At 50.2% G+C, this 15672-nt stretch overlaps 1 non-coding gene across 1 annotated transcript; it reads left to right on the forward strand.

Moving 5' to 3' along the window:
* The first annotated feature begins 1133 nt into the window (after window positions 1-1133).
* LOC112616044 lies at window positions 1134-1216 on the forward strand. The gene has a single exon (XR_003117547.1).
* Window positions 1217-15672: the final 14456 nt, after the last annotated feature.

The raw sequence follows: 15672 nt of genomic DNA on the forward strand, positions 1-15672 counted from the left end.
AGAATGCCAAACGCCAGTGTCCAGCCCTGGGAAGGAACGTGTTTGTGCCAAGCACTCGGCACACCTGAGCTCATTCAGCTGGCACAATGATTCTGAGAGGTCAGTAGCTCCACCCCCAGTTTGCAGGTTTGGAAACCAAGGTACGCAGAGGCCAGGTGACTTACCCAAGGTCTTACAGTTAATGGCTGGCAAAACCAGGATTGAACTCGGATTTCCCTGTTCTGCTACCATACCTTGATGCCTGGCTGGAGGGAAGGGACGGAAACTGGGTTCTCTGAGGCTGCTGTCACATTCCCTGTCTGCCAAGCCTAAGTGTAGAGATGGGGGGCATCTGCCAAGGCAGCTGCCAGAGCCCTGGCTGGGAGGAAAAGGGACTACGGAGCCCAGAAGGAAGCCAGGTCGAGGGGGCTTCCTGCAAGGAAAGGAGCTGGTCATCCTGCTCACCCCCACATGGGAGGGGGAAGCATTACCCTTTCTGCTTTCTGGCTCCTTCCAGGCCTTTGGGAGTTTACTTGGCCTCAACAGCGTCCTGCTTCTGAGAATCTCTCATCAAAAATGATTCTTGGAAACTGGGCCAGTTCGGGGATGCCTAGAGGCCAAGGCAGGCCTGAATTCCTGCTCTTACTGTTCTCTTCCTGGCCTCCAGCCTTGTTATCATCAAGCCTATCAAATGCCTAGTAAAGGCTTGCCAGCCTGCAGAACATAAGCTGATTTGGTGAGCGCCAAGTTCTCAGTAGCTTTGGAGAAATTGGATGGGGTTAGAATGGGAGTGGGGGTGGAAACCTTGCTAGTAATATCGTGCTAATCTCTGCTTAAAATTTCTAGGGAGACTGCTTAGCCTGACATAGCACTGGTTTTGGGTACAGGGGCAGGGCAGAAAGGCTGGCAGCAGATGGGGTGCAGCATGTGTAGTAGGGTAGGGCATTCTTAGGTCCCCAGGGGCGTGTTTTCCTTCCATGATCAGATCCCATTGTAGGTGGCAATGCCTGCTGGGAGCCTGAGAAAATTATACAAACATGGCAGGTAAAGTGGGGTCAGGGACGCGGGATGAGGGCAGGAGGGGCGAGGGGCAGCTGGCGAGGCTGGAGGGGAGAGAGGTATAGAGAGGCCTTTGCTGCAATAACTGTGAGCCCTGACCAGTGATGAAGTCACCATTGTGCAGTCTGAGTTCTGGGAACCAGGTGATGGAGTGTGTTCTAAGAACTGACTGAGGGCCGGGTGCAGTGGCTCATGCCTGTAATCCCAGCACTTTGGGAGGCTGAGGTGGGTAGATCACCTGAGGTCAGGAGTTGGAGACCAGCCTGGCCAACGTGCTGAAACCCCGTCTCTACTAAAAATACAAAAAAATTAGGCGGGCGTGTTGGCACCTACCTGTAATCCCAGCTACTCGGGAGGCTGAGGCAGGAGAATCGCTTAAACGCAGGAGGTGGAGGTTGCAGTGAGCCGAGATCGTGCCATTGCACTCCAGCCTCGGTGACAGAGTGAGACTCCATCTCAAAAAAAAAAAAAAAAAAAAGAATGAACTGAGGCCAGGCAAAATAAGATAAGATAAAATAAAATCCCTCTGGGATTGCTTGCAGCCTCTACAACAGACGTTGCAGGCCTTACAGAAGCCATTCAAGATCTGGATCAATTTCCCTCAGCCAGGCAGATTCACACCCCCTTCACATTCAATGTGACCAGCCGGTCCCTCAACACACGTGTGCTCAGCCACCTCCACGCATTTCACACCCAACATGATCAGCTGGTCCCTTGACATGCGTGCACTCAGCCACCTCCATGCATTTCACACCCAATGTGACTGGCTTGTTCCTAGACACATTTCACACCCGACGTGATCAGCCAGTCCCTAGACACCCGAGCGCTCAACCCCTTTTGTGCATTTGTTTATGCTGCCCTTCTCCTGTCTGCTTCCTGTCTCCTCCTTCAAACCCAGTAGAGATGTCACTTTCTCTGGGATGTCCTCCTTGGCTGATTGCTCTGTACTCCCAGGTGCTTCTCTAACACTTGTTGGCATCCCCAGGACAGCACACATAACCCTGCAATGAAGTGACCAGGGTGCAGGTCTGCCTCCGCATGTGACCATGGGCTCCTGGAGGGCGAGGGTACCTTCTTATTCATTTCTGTGGGCCTAGCACAGCACCTGGCATGGTGGGTATTGGTTAAAAGATGAGGGGCCAGCCCAGGTAACATGGTGACACCATGTCTCTACAGAAATATTTTTTTTTAAACAGAGTCTCACTCTGTTGTTCAGGCTGGAGTGCAATGTCCTCCTGGGTTCAAGTGATTCTCCTGCCTCAGCCTCTTGAGTAACTGGGACTACAGGCATGCACCACCACACCACAGCTGGATAATTTTTGTATTTTTAGTGGAGACAGGGTTTCACCATGTTGACCAAGCTGGTCTCAAACTTCTGACCTCAAGTGATCCGCCCACCTCAGCCTCCCAAGTGCTGGGATTATAGGCGTGAGCTGCCAAGCCCTGCTCTACAAAACTGAAAAAAAAAAAAAAAAATTAGCCACGTGTGGTGGTGCGTGTCTGTAGTCCCAGCTACTCGAGAAGCTGAGGTGGGAGGATCGCTTGAGCCCAGGAGGTAGAGGCTGCAGTGAGCCATGATTGCTCCATTGCACTCCAGCCATGGTGACAGAGCAAAAGTCTGCCTCAAAAACAACAACAACAACAAAAGAATGAGGGGCTGAGTAAGAGGCATAAATGCCTTCAAGGTTCAACCAAGTCAGTTAAATTGGCCTAAGACAATAGGGAGCAGGTGGGACAAACTGGACAGTGAATGACTTGTGTGAAGGGATTCAAACTCAATGAAAGAACACTCGGGAGAGGGTGGCAGCCTGTGCCTCTAATCCTGGCTATTCAGGAGGCTGAGGCAGGAGGATCGCTTCAGCCCAGGAGGTCAAGGATGAGTGAGCTACGATCACAACTATGAATAGCTATGGTACTCCAGCCTGGGCACCAGAGTGAGACCCAGCCTCTACATTAAAAAATAATGGAGCTGAGAGCGGTGGCTCATGCCTGTAATCCCAGCACTTTGGGAGGCCAAGGCGAGTGGATCACCTGAGGTCAGGAGTTCAAGACCACCCTGACCAACATTGCAAAACACCATCTCTACTAAAAATACAAAAATTAGCTGGGCGTGTTGGCGAGCGCCTGTAGTCCCCGCTACTCGGGAGGCTAAGGTACGAGAATTGCTTGAACCCAGGAGGCAGAGGTTGCAGTGAGCCAAGATTGTGCCACTGCACTCCAGCCTGGACAACAGAGTGAGATTCTGTCTCCAAATAATAATAATAATAATAATAATAATAATAATAATAAAATAAAAAATAATGTCGGCCACAGGTGGTGACTTACACCTGTAATCCCACAGTTTGGGAGGCCAAGGCAGGTGGATCACCTGAGGTCAGGAGTTCGAGACCAGCCTGGCCAACATGGTAAAACCCTGTCTCTACTAAAAATACAAAATTAGATGAGTGTCGTGGTGCATACCTGTAATCCCAGCTACTTGGGAGGCTGAGGCAGGAGAATCACTTGAACCCAGGAGGTAGAAGTTGCAGTGAGCCAAAATCGTGCCACTGCACCCCAGCCTGGGCGACAAGAGTGAAACTCCATCTCAAAATAAATAAATAAATAAAAAGTCATCAGGCTACTGCCCTTAGGGTCCCACAGTCAAGATATACACACACACACACACACATATATATATATATATTTTAATACAGAGTCTTGCTCTGTCACCCAGGCTAGAGTGCAGTGGTGTGATCTCAGCTCACTGCAAGCTCTGCCTCCCGGGTTCACACTATTCTCCTGCCTCAGCCTCCCGAGCAGCTGAGACTACAGGCGCCCGCCACCACGCCCGGCTAATTTTTGTATTCTTAGTAGAGACGAGGTTTCACCATGTTAGCCAGGATGGTCTCGATCTCCTGACCTTGTGATCTGCCCGCCTCGGCCTCCCAAAGTGCTGGGATTACAGGCATGAGCCATCGCGCCTGGCCAAGATATTATTTTTTTAAAGAAGAGAAAGAAAATTGGTGGGTAAAACACGGTCTCTGATAAAACAACAATGTGCTAGTATTTATTGTGTGCTTACTCTGTGTTGAGAAATACAGCTCCGTGGTTCCAAGCGTGGACTCTGGAAACAGGCCGCCGGGTTTGAGTCCCGGCTTTCCTGCCTGTTAGCTGTGACACTTTGGTCATGTTATTTAACCTCTCTGAGCCTCAGTTTCCTCATCTGCAAAATAGAAAGTGTAACAATATCTACCTTAGAGGGTTGTGAGGATTCAAAGAGTGAATAGTAAACAGAAAGTACATAAAATAGTGCCTGGCCCATGGAAAACCTCCAGGAAGTGTTGGCTGTTATTGTTGCTTGATGGTGAGTGTTCGTGGAAGGCCTGGCTGAGAAGGTGACTGTAAACTGAGCCCTGGACATGGGAAAGGAGCCACCCCAGCTGAGCTCTGAGCGAAGACGTTCCAGGCAGAGGGAATCAGAGGAAGGCCCCCAAGGCTCCACTGCGTGTGAGGGCAGCAAGAAGGCAGTGAGGCTGGAGCCCCGAGGAAGAAAGGCAGAGGCAAGGGCCTGGAGGGCAGGGAGGGGCCAGTGCTTGGTGGGCCTTCTAGGTCATGGAAAGAAGTCTGGATTTTATTCTAAGTATGATGGAAGCCATCAGGGACTGGCTTATGGTGAGGCCAGCATATCACAAGATTACTGCCATTGAAGAGATTATAGGCTCGTGCCTATAATCCCAGCACTTTGGGAGGCCGAGGTGGGCGGATCATGAGGTCAAGAGATAGAGACTATCCTGGCCAACATGGTGAAACTCCATCTCTACTAAAAATACAAAAATTAGCTGGGCATGGTGGTGGGTGCCTGTAATCCTAGCTACTCGGGAGGCTGAGGAAGGAAAATCACTTGAACCCCGGAGGCGGAGGTTGCAGTGAGTCGAGATCACGCCACTGCACTCCAGCCTGGGTGAGACAGAGCGAGACTCTGTCTCAACAACAACAACAACAAAAAAAAAACGAAAAAGAAAGAAAGAAAGAAAGAAAAAGAGTGTCTCAAAAAAGAAGAAGAAGAAGAAGAAGTTTGTTACACTCACAGATCCCAAAGGGGCCATGCTATGCCATGGGAGACACATGAGGAAACACCAGGGTCTGTCAGGTGGCAGAGGGGAAAACGGGTGGGCAAGAGCCTTTAGTGTGGTTTTGATACCAACCACAGGTTCTTGGGCTGCCAATGCAATAGAAATTGACATGAGGCCAAAAGAGTTTAACCAGACAAGGCTTCATTGGAGCTTATGCCTTGGCATAAGGGAGGCAGCACAAGAGACCGAGAGAATTCCCTGACTGACTCCCTGAAAAGAACTGGCTGGGATTTTTTATTAGGCAAAGCATGGGAATCGATGGTGGGTAGGTTATGCAGGCTGGGCTGGGCAACACGTGTGAGAGGTAGGAGATGCAGGTCAGCACATCTGGTTGGATGGTTTTCTTGAGTAATGGGCCACCTGGTGGTGGTCTGGCCAGCAGCAACAAGCCTGTAAATCAGATATTCCACAACCATTGGATCTCCTAAGGCCAGTTCCTGGATTTCTTTAAGTAAAAGGCATGGTTACACATTATGAGTGCACAGAACAATATAGAATGGTGATTTTCTTTGTTTGGCCAAACAAAGCCTCAGGATTAGTGGGTATGGTGTCAGCGAGGTAACGGTGTAGGTTTTATGATCAGCAAATGTATGAAAGAATGCTTTAGTGGGGGTGAGCTGAAGCCAAACCCCATCCCCACTCTGTCTAGGTTCCTTGGAAAGGAACGGGCAAGGCAGGGTAAGCAGGCTTAGCATTTTCTAGTTTGAATACTGTCAGCTCAGGGGATAGGGGATACCCCTAGTAGTCTGGTACCTGGCTCTGGGGTGATGAGGGCAGGAGAATCGTTGCCCTGAGTGTGAGAGCCCAATAGAGGAGGTGGCATAGGGTGTGGGCTCTTGACTGGTTGGTTTGCACTTGAAAGGCATACTCCAGGGCCCTTTGCTTGCTGTCGCTAGGAACTGGCTAGCTCTGGGAGGGCCAGTCTTTCCAGGGTCAGCAAGGTCCCAGTGACAAAGCATTAAAATACAGGCAATAAAAAGACATGGTTAATACACGGTCAAAGCCAAGGAGGGAGTGGGCTTATATTTTACCAAGATCCTCTGGCTGCTGGAAGGAGAAAGTACTTTAGTAAGAAGAGAGGAAAGCAGGGACCAGAGACCAATGCAATGATCCCCGGTGAGTAAGGGTGGCTTAGCTTAGGGTGAGGGCAGGGGAGGTGGGAGCGAGGCTGGTTTCAAGGTTTGTTTGGAGATGAGGCTGATGACCATCCAACAAGGAGCCTTTCAGATTACAAGAAGCAACTTGAGGCTCATTCTATTCTTATTTCTGAGATTCACATTTATGCCTCCTCCCCTAGTTAGGAACTGCACTATCTCACTCTTCTTTTTTTTTGTTTAGCTCTGTCACCCATGCTGGGGTGCAAGGGTACAATCACAGCTCGCTGCAGCCTCAACTTCCCGGGCTCAAGTGATTCTGCCACCTCAGCCTTCCAAGTAGCTGAGACCACAGGCACGTGCCACCATGCCAGGCTAGTTTTTCTTTTTGGTTCTTTTTTTTTTTTTAGAAATGGGGGGTCTCACTATGTTGCCCAGGTTGGTCTTAAACTCCTGGGCTCAAGTGACTATCTCACTCTTCTGATGCTAATAGCTTATTAAAGCAATTTAAGGAAATGACACCTCCAGGATTAGAGGTAAACATAAAGTGTCCAACATAGTGTCCAGTACATAGTAGGTACTGAACAAATCCACTGCTTTTTCTTCCATAAGGGAAAGTTAAAAAATCCAGCAGATCTCATGCTAGAAAGACTGTGGTTCAAGTATGGGCTTTACCCCACACTGGTTGGGTGACCCTAGACAAGTGATTTCTTTTTTTTTTTTTTTTTTGAGATGGAGTCTCACTCTTGTTGCCCAGACTGGAATGCAATGGCGTGATCTTTGCTCACTGCAACCTCCGCCTCCTGAGTTCAAGCGATTCTCCTGCCTCAGCTTCTCGAGTAGCTGGGATTACAGGCGCCCGCCATCAGGCCTGGTTAATTTTTTTTTTTTTTTTAGTAGAGACGGGGTTTCACCACGTTGGCCAGGCTGGTCTCGAACTCCTGACCTCATGATCTGCCTGTCTTGGCCTCTGAAAGTGCTGGGATTACAGGCATGAGCCACTGAGCCCAGCCTAGACAAGTGATTTAATCGTCCTGTATCTCCCTTCCTTAATCTGAAAGCAGAGATAAGAGGGCCTTGCTCTTCTAGTAGTTGTGAAAGTTAAGTGAGGCAAAGTATGTAAGGGTCCCAGCCTTTGCAGGGGCTCCACCAATTATAGCAGCAATTATCACATACTCAAGAATGGCGGTCTGGGGCCAGGTTCCCAAGATGGGGCCAAGACTCAGAGAGAAATGGGACAAAGCCCCCTTCATCTCCTCCTTGGTGCCCAGCTCTGGGCCTGCTTCCCTCCAGGCCTGATCCCTGCCCTCAGCTCCCACCTCTGCTGGGCGTCTTCTCAAAGAGCCAACAGAAAGCTGCGTTCACTCTGCCAAGAGGCATCCCTGGAAAAGGAGGAGAGGAGAAAGAAACCTTCCTGTCTGAGCTTTGGAAAGCAGACTGTTAATTACCTGGGGTTGGCAGCAGCCTGCCTGTTAGGTAAACATTTGCCAAGCTGGCTCCTTGCATTAACCCCTTGTTACCCAGAGCTGAAGTGTTCGGAGGTGGGCTGCTCTAGAAGAGTCCAGAAACTAACTTGAGGGAGGCTGAGCATGGCTTCTGTAGCCTTCAAATGGGTCCAATTCAGGTGAGACATTCAGGAGGATGGCATAGAATGACTTCAGGATCAGGGTTTGAAATTTACTTCACTTGACTTGTCCCCAGACCCCTGTCCCGGCAATATGGGATGTTCCCCAGACCCCTGTCCCAGGAATACAACCCCCAAAGGAGTGACCAGGACTAAAATCTCAACCTGCAGCCTGAGGTATGAATAAGGTCCTGTGTGTGAGGGGATGGACCAGGGATACCTGGTCACCTTAATCCCCCTTGGCTTTCTCTGGATAACAGAAACTCACTCTAGAGGAAGCAGAGACCCACCTCCCAGAGGGAGAGACCCTGGGTGGTGTTTAGGGGTGGCTGGTGTATGGTTGATGCACCTGACAGCAATAACTGAAGAAACGAGAGCTGCCACGTGAAGAATGCTGAGGGAGGGTGCTATGTGAGGATACCATATATGTGTGTGTGTGTGTGTGTGTGTGTGTGTTTTGAGACAGAGTCTTGCCCTGCCACCCAGGCTGGAGTACAATGGCGCAATCTTGGCTCACTGCAACCTCTGCCTCCCGGGTTCAAACAATTCTCCTGCCTCAGCTTCCAAAGTAGCTGGGATTACAGGCACCTGCCACCACGCCCAGCAAATTTTTGTGTTTTTAGTAGAGATGGGGTTTCACCATATTGGCTAGGCTGGTCTCGAACTCCTGACCTCATGATCCACCCACCTTAGCCTCCCAAAATGCTGGGATTACAGGCATGAGCCACCATGCCTGGCCGAGGATGCTATATAAACTGCATTTATTTTTGCAAGCAGTTGTGGTTCTCCCGTCCAGCCTGCCACCATGGGACCACCCTGTATGTAAGTCTCCTCAAATAAATCCTATGTCTCATTTTCTGGCTTCAGTTCTCTTCTGTAGCCTCTTGAAGCTGGTGTCATCCCAGTGGAGGTCCATTTGGGTCTGGGACAACATTAATTAGAGTTAGACTTGGTCTTAGGCAAGGTGGCATGAAGGAAAAGGTAAGGCAAGGTAGGCTTGGGTTGACTACAGTGATCACTTGTGTATCTACCTGTACAGTTTGCCAAGCACTTTTCCACCTTTATCTCATCCAGCGAGTCCCACGGTAAGCCTGTGAGGAGGGAATCAGCCCCCTGTGATGCAGTGGCTCAGATCCAGGCTGTTACTCACTGGCTGTGTGGCCTTGGGGCAATCACTTCACCTCTCTGAACCTCATCTGTAAAATCGGGGGAATAGCCATCTGCCCTGGCAGTGTTGTTGTGAGGCTTAAATGAAATTCTGGATCTAAAGAGCTCAGTAGTGCCTGGCACATATTCAACCTCTCCCTTGAATTCCCTATTTTACAAAAGAGGAAAATCAGGCTCGGTGAGCTCCCAAATTATAATCCTCTAAATGTAAAAAAAAAAAAAAAAAAATCATACAAATACACAGTAAGCACAAGTCTCTATTGTTAATTTCACTAATTCATGAGGCAGATCTCAGAATGACAGAGCTGGTTCAGAGAACCCAGTGATAGGAGTCGAGGAGGCAGAGGGAATGCCAGAACAAGATTGCTAGATTCCAAATTGGGAAATGCTCTATAGTGCTTGAACTAGAACCTTTAGGGGTGATCTCTATTGGTCAGAAGTCATTTGTATCACTGTTGGACAAAAATCATTTATAACTTATCTGTTTTCTATACATTAGCACCATAGTTCTCAGACTTATTAAATGTTTGAGCCAGGCTGGGCACGGTGGCTCATGCCTGAAATCCCAGCACTTTGGGAGGCCGAGGTGGGTGGATCACTTGAGGTCAGGAGTTCGAGACCAGCCTGGCCAATGTGGTGAAACCCCACCTCTACTAAAAATACAAAAATTAGCCAGGCATAATGGCGGGCGCCTGTAATCTCAGCTACTTGGGAGGCTGAGGCAGGAGAATTGCTTGAATCTGGGAGGCAGAAGTTGCAGTGAGCTGAGATCGCGCCATTGCACTCCAGCCTGGGCGACAAGAGCAAAACTCCTTCTAAAACAAAAACAAAACAAAACAAAAAAAGTTTGGACCCCAATACATAGGGAGTAAAAACTCAAACAAGGCCAGGCACAGTGGCTCACGCCTATAATCCCAACACTTTGGGAGGATGAGGCTTTGGCCTAGGAATTGGAGACCAGCCTGGGCAATAGAGAAAGACCTCGTCACTACAAAAGTAAAATAAAATAAAATAAAATTAGCCAGGTGTGGTGGTGTGGGCTTGTAGTCCTGGCTACTCAGGAGATTGAGGTGGGAGGATCACTTGAGCCTGGGAGGTCAAGGCTGCAGTGAGCCATGATCGCACAACTGCACACTCCAGCCTGGGCAACAGAGCAAGACCCTGTCTCCAAAAAAAAAAAAAAAAAGGTCAAAGTTACTCCCCTTTAGGGAGTCCTACGACACTTGAGGGCTTGTTATGCAATGCCCCAGTGGGAGGATTAAGGCTACACAGGCTCCTCATTGCTTCACTTCTAAGCTTTACAAAATTTTCCTTAACAAAGTCATGTTGACAGGATGGGAAATGGAAGGATTGACCTACCAAGCTGTGTCAGGATTACTTCTGAGTAAGAATTTCAGATCTTTTTGCTCTGAAAAGCCTAGTTCTGCTACCACTTTAGGTTGATGATAAGAAAACGAAAGCCCGAGGCTGCGCGCGGTGGCTCATGCCTCTAATCCCAGCACTTTGGGAGGCTGAGGCGGGCAGATCACCTGAGGTCAGGTGTTCAAGACCAGCCTGGCCAACATGGCAAAACCCCGTCTCTTCCAAAAATACAAAAATTAGCCGGGCCTGGTGGTGGGTGCCTGTAATCCCAGCTACTCGGGAGGCTGAGGTGGGAGAATCGTTTGAATCTGGGAGGCAGAGGTTTGCAGTGACTGGAGATCCTGCCACTGCACCCCAGCCTGGGCGACACAGAGAGACTTTGTCTTAAAAAAGAAAAGAAAAACCCGGGACCAGTTCTGGTGGCTCACATCGTAGTCCCGGTGTGTTAAGAGGCCGAGGTGAGAGGATCACTTGAGCCCAGGAGTTTGAGGCTGCCGTGAGCTGTGATTGCATCTGTACGCTCCAGCCTGGGTGACAGAGTAAGACCCTGTTTCGAAAACAAATTTTAAAATAAAAAATAAATTTTTAAAAAATGAAAAAGAAAATGAAGGCCCAGGAAAAGGGTGTGACTTGTCCAAGGTCACACAGCCATGCCTAAAAGAGGAGCAGAGGCTAGAACCTGCTTTCCCCAACCCCCATCCCCAGGTCCCCCAGATGGCTTCCCTGGCCCTGCACCCTGTGGGGTCCAGGAACTGCTCTGCATCCTGGCGGGGGTGGGGGGTCTACAGGGGCGGACTGAAGCATCTGCTGGAGTTGACTGATATTGCAGAGTCTTGGGATTCATCATGGCTTATGGTTATCTGACTCAAGCAAGTGAGAGCTGTGACCTCAGTGCCTCTGGAAACCTCCAGCCTCCGCACTTGCTAATTCTGCAGTGAGACACTCAGGCAGCCCAGAGCTGCAGGAACAAACAGCCGTAGACAAGAAGCAGCAGATGGGTTTCCACGGTGATCATTTCCTGGAGTCCAAGTATCTTCTTTCTTCCTGAATGGAGGTGGAGGTGCAGCAAGAGAAACAGGGAGGGGGAAGCCCAAGTCTTGGTCTGGATCCACCCAGTTGGATACCTCGGCACCCCTTGGGCAAGTCACCTCACCTCCCTAGGTCTGAGGAGGGACAAAAGGATGCCATTTGCTAGGCGCCTGCTCCACACCAGGCATGGTGTGCTGAATGCTACACACTACCTCATTTCTTTAATCTCCTTCCCAGCAAGCCTTCAGGGAAGGAGCTATTATTAGCATCCCCATTTTGCTGATAGGAAACAGAAGCACAGAGAGGTGAAGCAACTCCACAGGAACACGCGGCTTGTTGAGAGCACTTGAGCTGTGCTCTTAACCACAGCACTCACAGAGCTGAGTCCCTTCCTCTGAGGACCAGAGCCATTCCTTCTGGAGATTTCAGGCCCAGCCTGAAGCGGGAGGGAGGGAAGGAAGGAAGGCCAAGGAGGGTGCAGAGAGGAAACGCTTCAGGTGAAACATGGTACTGTTAGCTCCCATTTTCTGCCTGGGTGCCTAGCCAATATGACACCTGGTGCTTCAGGCAGGAAGCACCCCTATGTCCAGGCAGCCTCCAGGCAGCTGTGACACCACCACAGCTGTGACACAAGCTGCAGTGCTCAGAGCTCCGAGATACCTCCAGAGGCATCTGTGTCCTCAAATTCACACAAATGCCTGCTTCGACCCTGTGCTGTAAGAGACAAGTCCTCTGCCTCCTCCAGGAAGCCTCTTCCATTGCACCCGAGGCCAGGCCCTCTCCTCCCCTTCAGTGCTATCCTCTCCTTCCTGCTCTGGCTCATTCCCATCGCCCAAAGTGTTCGTTTCTGTCCCATTGATCAGAGCCCAGGAATAGGATGGGGGCTTCTGGTGGCTTTTTTGAGCACTGAAAAGCCCAATGGAGGCCCCTGGCAGATCCCTGACCTCAGTCCTGCCTGCCAGGATGCCCCTGCCTTCTCTTCCTCCATCCAAGCCCCAGGGCAACCATGTGAATCGCAGGCTAGACAAGTCCAGGTTCCAGCTGGCCTGAGAGCTTCCTCCACAGGGATGAAGGTAGGAGAAGGCTTAAGTATGTGCACAAATATGGGCATGGGCAGGAGCCAGCCAGGGAGCCCAGGGCTGGGGTGGGGGACGCATAGAGCTATTAATAGAACGGGATTAGGTATTCTTCCAAACCCCAAACCAGCTGGGCTTGGCTTTCTAGCCATCTCAGCTTTGTCCATCCCTCCATTCCTTCACTCATTCAACAAGTATTTGTTGGAGATACATATATATATCCTTAAAAAAATAAAGACAGTCTTGTATGTTGCCTAGGCTGATCTCAAACTCCTGGGCTCAAGAGATCCTCCGGCTGACGTTCCAACCTCAGCCTCCTGAGTAGCTGGGACTACAGGTGCATGCCACCATGCCTGGCTTATTTATTTATTTATATTTGTTTTATATATTTAAAGATGGGGTCTTCCTCTTGTGCCCAGGCTGGAATGCAGTGGCGCCCATAGTTCATTGCAGCCTAAAATTCCTGGGGTCAAGCAATCCTCCTACCTCAACCTCCCAAGTAGCTGGGATTACAGGCATGAGCCACCAGTTCCAATTAAAATTTTTTTTTTTTTTTTTTTTTTTTGTGGAGACGAAGACTTTCTATGTTGCCCAGGCTGGTTTCAAACTCCTGGGCTCAAAGGATCCTCCTGCCTAAGCCTCCCAAAATGCTAGGATCACAGGTGTGAACCACTGTGCCCAGCCTGGACATTTATTTTATTATTGCTGGGGATGAGAAGGATGTATGAGAACAGACTCCTGAGCTTCTTCCCCAAAACTGTTCCCCTCAGTTTTCCCCATCTCAGTTAATGACAACTCCACCCTGTCTGTGGTGCAGGCCGGACCTCACATCTAATCTATCAGCAATTTGTCCTGGCTTAAAATATACCCAGAATCCAACTACTTCTCATTCATCCCACCCCGCCATCCTGGTCCCACTCACTGCCGTGGCCCACTTGCACTACAGCCTGGCCCAGCAGAGCTCACAGCTGGTGTCCCTGATCCTACAGCCAGCCTCTTCCCTGGAGCCTGAGTCGTGCTGTGAAAACAAGGTCAGAGTGTACCCATCACGCGGCAGGCACACTCCTGCCTCAGAACCTGTGGCCCGGCTGTTCCTCTTGCCTGGAGCTATTTTCCACTAGAAATATACTTCTTCACTCACTCCCTCACCCTCTCAGAAATTTACACAAATGCCAGTTTTGTTTTGTTTTGTTTTGTTTTGTTTTTTGAGGCAGACTCGCTCTGTCGCCCAGGCTGGAGTATAGTGGCGTGATCTCGGCTCACTGTGACCTCCGCCTCCCGGGTTCAAGCAATTCTCATGTCTCAGCCTCCCAAGTAACTGGGATTATAGGCATGCGCCACCACGCTGGGCTAATTTTTGTATTTTTAGTAGAGATGGGGTCTTGCTTTGTTGGCCAGGCTGGTCTCGAACTCTTGGCCTCAAGTGATCTGCACACCTCAGCCTCCCAAAGTGCTGAGATTACAAATGTGAGCTACCGTACCAGGCCACAAATGCCAGCTTTTTGATGAGGCCTCCTGTGTTTCTAACGTTGCAACCCATCCCATCTCCCCAGCAGTTATTGTCAAATAGCATAAGATATTTATTCATTTTGTTTCTTGCCTATTTCCCCTCCCTGGAGGGTAAGTGCCAAGAGGGCAAGATTTTTTCTGCTTTGCTCACTGCCCTTAAGACCTGCCTGGCCTCACAGTAGGGGTTCATTAAATAGCCGTTGAATGAATGAGAGACTTGTGGGGTGACAGACCAGTCAAAAAGCTGTTCCTGCATCCAATCCTGCCATTTCCTGTCTGTCCCCACACAGACAGCCACAGGATTTTTCTACAAACCAGATTGCTCTCTTTCAGGTCTTAGGGTAGGTATCACTTCCTCAGAAGCCTTCTCTGGTCCCCTAGGCTGGGCAGCCCCTCTGTGTACTCTCAGGGTACCCTCCCCTCATTCTGTAATTGCCTGCAATTGCCTAGTTCTGTAATTGTCTTCTCCAGGACAGTGAGCTCTGGAGGGTGGGGACGCGTCTGTCTCCCTCCCTGTTGGGAGCTGGAATGGTACAGTGGTTACAGGAGTGTACTACCTGGGTCCAAGTCCTGGCTAAGTCACGGGAATTTAGGCAAATTACTTAAGCTCCTTGGGCCTCAAGCTTTCTCAACTGTAAAATGTGGATCATCACAGTTTCTCCCTCCTAGGGTTGGGGCAAGGATGAAATGAGCTAATACAAACGAGAGATGCTTGGCACAGGGTAAGTGCAATGAGTATCAGCTATGATTACTCTTACTCAGGGCCGTGTCCCCTGGCCTAGCTCAGAACCTGACCCATATTCAACACTCATAGTGTTTGTTAGATGAATGGATAACTGTGTATGGGGATAGAGGGATGAAGGAATGGCATGAGGACCTAGAGGGGGGCTCTAACCCAGCCTGGGGAGCATTGGAGAAGCTTCCTGTGGGAAGGAAGCTTTCAGCTGACTCCTGCAGGATGAGGTGTTGGCTGGGCACAGTGAGAGGGGGACATGTGAAGCAGGAGCAGCCAGTGGCCTGTGTGGGTGCCTCTCAGCATGGGAAAACTGAGGTGTGCAGGAGCCACAGTTCATTACTGAGTGGCTGAGCGGTTAGTGCCAAGAGCTCAGTGTCCCCTTTGTGGGCCATTTTTAGGACAGTCTCAGGCTGGCCACTCACCGAGGGTAAAAAGTCCCATGGCGGCTCCCTCATCTGATCAGCAGCCCTCCAAGATCAAGGGGAGGCACGCAGGGGAAAGGAGGCCACCCCTTGTTGAGGGACCCCAGGGGACAGGCCTGGGTCAACCTGGCAACCCATTCCTGGCTGAGATTATGCCCATCCCAGAGATAAGGGGACAGAGGCCCCACACTCCCGAGGCAGTCAGGAGAAGAGGCAGAGCCCACTCAAGTCTGCCGACTCCCTGTGCCTTCCCTCATCAGCCCAGGACTCCTCGTGGCCAGAGTGTGTCTCCCCCATCACCCCAGAGATTCCTCAGTGGCTGACATCACCCACTCCTGACTCCCCTCACAGGACACTGACCAGGGAAATCCCTGCATGGGGTCTGGACTAATGGAGAGTGAAGTGCAGGAAGAACTTTCCATAAGGACTGGAGTAAAAGGCTGGGAATTGGAGGAGATCGGGGCTGGGGCTGCTGAAGGAAAAGAGACCGATCCTGGGGACAG

The sequence above is a fragment of the Theropithecus gelada genome, chromosome 1, assembly GCF_003255815.1.
Source record: "Theropithecus gelada isolate Dixy chromosome 1, Tgel_1.0, whole genome shotgun sequence".
NCBI lineage: Eukaryota > Metazoa > Chordata > Mammalia > Primates > Cercopithecidae > Theropithecus > Theropithecus gelada.